Source organism: Rhinichthys klamathensis, unplaced genomic scaffold (genome assembly GCF_029890125.1).
Source record: "Rhinichthys klamathensis goyatoka isolate OS25496 unplaced genomic scaffold, OSU_Roscu_1.1 h1tg000682l_1, whole genome shotgun sequence".
NCBI classification, from domain to species: domain Eukaryota; kingdom Metazoa; phylum Chordata; class Actinopteri; order Cypriniformes; family Leuciscidae; genus Rhinichthys; species Rhinichthys klamathensis.
In genome coordinates this window covers 470099-477081 of record NW_026607113.1, presented here as the reverse complement: position 1 = coordinate 477081, position 6983 = coordinate 470099, and positions in this window count along the sequence as shown.

Below are 6983 nucleotides of genomic sequence, written 5' to 3'. Positions count from 1 at the left end.
TTCAGGTCTGAGCATGCGCATTCCTTTATGTACGATTTTGTGAATGATTTGGCCGCATCAAAGAAATATTAAATGCTAACTTTAATCGTATCTTATTATCAGTTTACCATGGTAATTTTTGTTAATATCTATTGGCTAATACTTTATTATACTTAGTTAAGACACAGTATAGATTAAGTTATTGTTTAAAAACGAACGCTTGGTGACGTTACTTGTACTTCAGGGAGATGTTTTACATTAGATTAGTGCGTCATTCACTTGGCTTCTTCATATTTCTATCAGGATCGGTGGATCAGCACAAACTCGGGATTTTACGCAAATGATGATAATTGACTGTAAGAATGTAAGCAGCTGATTTTAAATTCTAAAGCATGACCGTTTTTTGTTGTCATTTTTTAACGAGATTGTCCAATGCTTGCATTATTTGATACAAAGTGCAAATAAAATGTTTAATGGCAAACACGTTTCCTGGTTGATTACCTTCATACAATATGAGGGCCTATTGTTTCTGTAAAGCCCTATGTTATATTTTTTAAAGATTCATGTTTTCTAATAAGTGTCAACCGGTTATGTAGGCTACGACTGTCTATCTGTGACTGTGACATCAGGTATATTAAAAATCCAATTGTTTATTCATCCACCATCGCATTGCGTGTTCATGTTCATAGGCTACTGGATAAAAATGGTTACAAATATTAACACTCACATATAGGCTGCATAACCATAAAAAAAAAAACACTGCTATAAATCTGTGCAATTATAATAGGTTGTAATAAAATAAATAAAACACCCAGCAGAGAAGTGATATGAACATGTAGGCCAATTGCTTAAATACGCTCTTGAGCACATAGCCTACATTATAATATTTGCTATAGATCAACATAACATCTGTTTTAGAAAGAAAAAAAACACACAAAAAAAAACATTTTTTTTATTTTTTTTTTTTCACATTGCAGCACTGCACGGATTTTATTCCCATTGTACGCACATAACCCAATGGCCAGGGCTTGCTATTTGGTAGCCTGTCTTATTTGTCACCGTGGTTTTGCTTTAAAATAAAATAAAACACACTTTCGGATTTATCCTTTGTTTTACTGAAATACAGGGAATCATAATTTGTGTAAAATCCCGAGTTTGTGTTTATTCACTGATCCTAATGGAAAAACGAAGAAGCATAAACGAATGATGTAAAATTAAGGAGCTCTGCATGACATGCGGAAAAATATTGTCTTAATCAGCCCACATAGAAATGATCTCTCCTTTGATCTGCCAGTAATTTCATGTAGTCATGCTCATTGCCCACCAAAAGTGGCACTGACTTATCTGCAGGGTAAATTAATATAGTATAGCTAGGCTAAATCTCAAACAGTGTATTATTTATCAGCAACATATTTTGTGATATCGCCAAGCCATAAAACTGCTCAATATTAAAGCTTACAATATGACTTTTTGTAAAGCTGCTTTGAAACGATGTAACTTCATCTAACTTGATTCGTAAGTTCATCAAAACATTATCCAATTGATCGTTACTGAAATCGCTATGGTTATCACTTAATATAGTACGCCCAAACACCGTCATAGATAATTCATAAACTCGTACATTAAGGAATGCGCATGCTCGTGCCTCAAGCGTCTATGCCAATAAGATTGCTGTATTATAAACCAATAAAATCGGGTGTGGGCGGAGCGACACGTGTCGCCCCACCTAAAAGTGTCGCCCCGCCCCATCGTCCAGACTGCACTCTGGGGCTACTCGGCTTCCGCTGGGTCTTGAAGCCGAGCGCGTCGGTTAATATCTGAAAATATGAATAACTTTCCCAAAAAGTATTGGAAAGACCATAGAAAGTAAGGAAGAGTATCACAACCGAGTAGTACTAAGAAATTGGCTGGCTATATGGCGATATTGGTGTCGTTAGTCGCAGATAGCGGACAAAAAGCAGTCATAGGCTACAGGGGAGATATAAACATGGAAATAATTGGCTGGACATTAAGACCGGAAAAACGGCAATAATACTATGTAAGAGCTTAAAGTCACGTTATAACGAAAAAATAAAAATAACGTAGGCTACAATATGCATACTGTATAGTGTAATATTAACTCACCCGTGTATCTTCTGTCAGCTGTGGTGGTCAACCGTTGAAATTTGAATTTTAACCCAACGGGCTGCGTTGTTATAGAAACAACCAAATAAATGTTCCGAATAACCCAACAGAACGACCCAATATATTTAACCCAGCTATTGGGTACACAAAATAACCCAACGTTTTTTAGAGTGGGAAGTCAGTGGGGAGTAGAAACTCTCTGGTTACCTACAACAGTCTTCAAAATATCTTCTTTTATGTTCATCAGAAGAAGGAAACTCATACAGGTTTGGAACAACACGAGGGTGAGTTAATAACGAAAACTTTTTCATTTTGATCCATTTAATCGTTTATCTTGGATAAGTTACTTCTCAAAATGCGAAAAACATTCTCTAAAGGAAATATTAATAACACAAGCCTCACCTCTTCTGATCTCGTTCAGCCATTTTCACAGCAGTTACAGCAAGAAATGCAGGAGAAGAGTTTGTTGATGAAAGAATACAAACTTAGAGCCGTTCATTTTCTTCTTCTTCTTCTTAATCTTACATCAATTGCCATCCAGTTTGTATGTGCATTACCGCCTCCTTCTGCTCCGGAATGTGTACATAGAAGCAATATTCAAGATTTCTGAAGGATCATGTGACACTGAAGACTTTGATCACATTACAGTTTACTATATATTCTCATAGAAAACAGTTTATTTAAATTCTAATAATATTTCACAATATTCCAATAGACTTCTTTCTAAAATATTTAAAAATCCTCCTGAATGACAAATTACAACAAATTGGTAATCAAGTGTAGCCTACACATTATTTTGTTATGTGTTTATATAGTTTAACGGTTGCACTAAACTTTATCACAAGGCTTTGTCAGTATTTCTTTTTAATTTATTTTGATATGTCCATTTAGTTTTACTAAGTAGTTTTGGATTATTTTTGAGTTATGCTTGATCACAGTTGTACTGATTTTAAGTTACAAAAACTTTTGTGAGTTTGCTGATGGTGAAATGTTTCATAACACAATACAACGAGCCACAGATCACTGTCGTTTACAGATGAGTTTTGATTGCTGTAAATTATCACTATACAGTGATTTAACGAGACAATGAGATGCTGGTGCAGAACAAAGGTATGTAGTTCAATAATAAACAAAAAGTATAAATTTAAAGCTCGAGTTTTTTATTGTATATATTTTAAGTATATTTAACAATTTATTTGTTCTCCTAAATATTGCAGACAGATTGTGACTCTGTTTAACTTTATTTTCCTTATTTCTTTATATAAGCAATTATTAAATATATATAATATATATATATATATATATATATATATATATTATTACAAAACATTAAATTTAGGACATTTGTTTTAGCTTCGCTCATTTAATTAAATTGAAATTATAGCTTAAATGTTGCCTTTAATACTTTGTTTATCACAAGGCTTTTTAAGTTTAAATTAAACCAATCTGACCATCTGACCAATCAGATCAGAGTATCAGAGTAGACCAATCATGACAGACTGGGCCATCTGACCAATCAGAACACTGCAAATGAGAAACACCTGTATCTTGTTGCAGTAATTGCCGTGGAGAGACCGGATTTACGCTGCTAGGAAACAGTAAGCGAGAGGTGAGAGATGAATCTGAGAGCTTGTGCTGTGACCGCCGATGAAAGCTGGAAAGCAAGAACTGTTGAGGACTGTCACTGAGAAGCTGTTGAGAGCGCAGAGAGCACAAGTTTGGTTATGTTCCTTTTTGTTTGAAATAAACAGGATGAGTCTCGGTAAGCTGACCCTGACTTCCTTCCTTCCTCTGTACATAGTTACACTGGTGCCGGAAGCCAGGAAGAAAGAATAATAACGCTGCCGTCATGCAAACCCCGTCAGGTTCGAAAGATGGTCCAGAACCTCAGAGTCTACGAAGACCTAAAACGAGCCATTCTTCAGCGGGTCGACCTCAGCTCATAGACCAGTGGTTCTCAACCCTGTCCTGGCGTACCCCCAACACTACACGTTTTCCTTGTCTCCCTAATCAAACACACCTGATTCAACTCATCAGCTCATTATCACATGGGTTAATGAGCTGATGAGTTGAATCAGGTGTGTTTGATTAGGGAGACAAGGAAAACGTGTAGTGTTGGGGGTACGCCAGGACAGGGTTGAGAACCACTGTCATAGACCGACGGGTCGACTTCAGGTCGCTAGACCTGGGTGAGGGGGGCCGACCCTTCGTGATGGCTCAGCAGCTCCGGGATGCGGACCACAGATGGCTGTTGGCCGGGGGAACCTGGCCATCCAACTAGGGGAGGATCAGATGGTGGCATGCCCCGGGGTTGGCGAACACCTACCAGCTGTCTCTCTCTCTCTCTTCCCCTTTGATTTCTCCCTCTCCCTCTACCTTTTCTCATCCTGTCCCTTTCTGTAGGACCCGTTCCCAAGTCCTTCCTCGAGTTCTGCCCTGGGGGTGGGGTGGACAGGCATCAGAGTTCCCCATTATCCTGAGAGCTCTGCCCTGGGACTGCGCCCACATCAGCTCCTTTCCCCCCCGCTCTCTCCATGCCAATCCCTTGACCCACTTCCTGCCACTAATGGGGCGGGGCGGTCTGTTGGCGTTGCAGGGTTTTGGGACATTTTAGTGTTAGGTGTCCAGTGATGGAGGTGGAGACACTGATCCGGGTCCCAGACGTCCCGCAGGCTGACTCCAATCAAGCTGGATTGAACCTGTGAGTATAAAGGAGGGGGGTACTTATCAGGCATTGGTGGATTCAGGATGTAACCAAGCCTCGATCCATCAAAGCCTGATTCAGCCCGAGGCATTGGATGAGAGCCACATGGTTCAGGTGCACGGGGGACATCCGCTAATTTTGGGAACAAATTGGACCACCAGGGGAACAGAGCGTTATTGAGAGGCTGATCCTCACAGAGCGCGATGATTTTACCCTAGAACAGTCTCAGGATGAGACATTAAAACATGCTTTTGAACAGGTCCGTTCTATCGACGGTCAACCTCTCCAGCCTGCTCGTTCACTCTCCTATCCCTATTTTGCTATTGTAAAAGATAGGTTGTATCGAGTGACACAAGACACTCAGACAAAACAAGATACAACCCAATTATTAGTACCCAAAAGCTGTCGGGAAATGCTTTTCCAGGCGGCTCACTGTAATCCTATGGCCGGACATTTAGGACAGGCATCGACACTAAATCATCTCATGACCTGATTTTTTTGGCCGGGTATTCACGAGAATGTGTCCAGATGGTGCACGGCTTGTCGTGAATGTCAGCTGGTAACTCCACCGGCCTCCCCAATAGCACCTTTGCGACCTCTTCCTCTAATGCAGGTCCCCTTCGAGAGGATTGGTATGGATCACACCGGGCCATTAGAACGATCTGCACGTGGGCATCACTTTGCATTGGAGCTGGTGGACTATGCAACACAATACCCCCGAGGAGATCCCGAAGGAGATTCTCACTGACCAAGGCAAGGCATTCATGTCACGAACCTTACGCAAACTGTATTATTGGGCATTAAATCGATTCGCACCAGTGTCTATCACCTACAAACACACAGGTGGAACGATTTAATGGCACGTTAAAAACCATGATTTGGAAGTTCGTTCACGAAGACGGCAAAAAAATTAACCCCTCTTGTTTTCTGTGCGTGAGGTCCCGCAAGTCTCCACATGGTTTCCCCCCTTCGAGCTTCTTTATGGACGTCAGCCCCATGGGGTGTTGGACGTCCTGAGAGTAACTTGGGAGGACGGACCTTCAGATAGCAGAAATTAAATTCAGTATGTGCTGGACCTGAGAATAAAACTGCACACTTTGGGGCGGCTCTCTATGGAGAATTTGTTACAGGCCCAGGACAGACAGAGCCGGCTTTACAACAGGGGGACCAGGCTATGTGAATTTGCACCAGAAGATAAAGTACTTGTATTGCTCCCTACTTCTAATTCTAAATTACTCTCTAAGTGGCAAGGACCCTTTGAGGTCACACATTATGAGGTAATTCAAACAGACAGGAGCAGGGCATGTCAGATTTACCACCTCAGCATCCTTTAAAGGTTGAGTCAGTGATGTTAGCGACGGCAGTCAGCGGAGAGGAAGATCTCTGGCCAGAAGTGAACACCAAAGTGCAATCTCTCGCTCTGGACCGGGAGGAGATCACCTCTCGCCCTCGCAGCTCACTGATATAGCCAGGTTGCAGGCAGAATTTGCAGACGTGTTCTCACCCCTGCCTGGTCGAACGATTCTCACTCAGCCCCATATTGAGACCGAGGCAGGGGTGGTAGTGCGCAGCCGGCTGTATCGATTACCTGAACACAGTAAAAGTAGTTCAGACTGAATTAGAGGCGATGCTAGATATGGGAGTAATAGAAGAATCCACAAGCAATTGAGCGAGCCCAAGCGTGCCGCACTAGTGCCGATTCACGAGTTCACACTTACGAATGATCAGAGAGTAAACGGTTATGCGTATTTGGAGTGCCGTCCGGGGGGAGGGCTCTGAGCTCGGAAATTGGGCCCGAACCCAGAGTACCCCCCCCCCCCGTATCTCTGGTTAGGAAAGTAACCAGGCAAGTGTGAGGAGATGGGGTGGTAGAGGGATGCTGAAAACTGTTGAGGAATATAGGTGAGTCGACTGCGTATATTTATAGGCCTTACTCATGCTGATTGAGTGGACCTGTTGATTACTGATTGCTGACAGCTGGTTGGAATGACTTGATTGTTTGATCATTAGAACGTGTTCCTCCCGAACCTTGTTACTAAAACATCATAAAGTGAAGCCAAAGCGTCTCGATCACCCCCCGGTGGTTGGTCCCAGTATAGGTTATTAACTCCGCCTCCCCATGAAGTCTACTGGACGCGATGGAAACTAAGCAATCAAATTACACTTCAAATAAAAA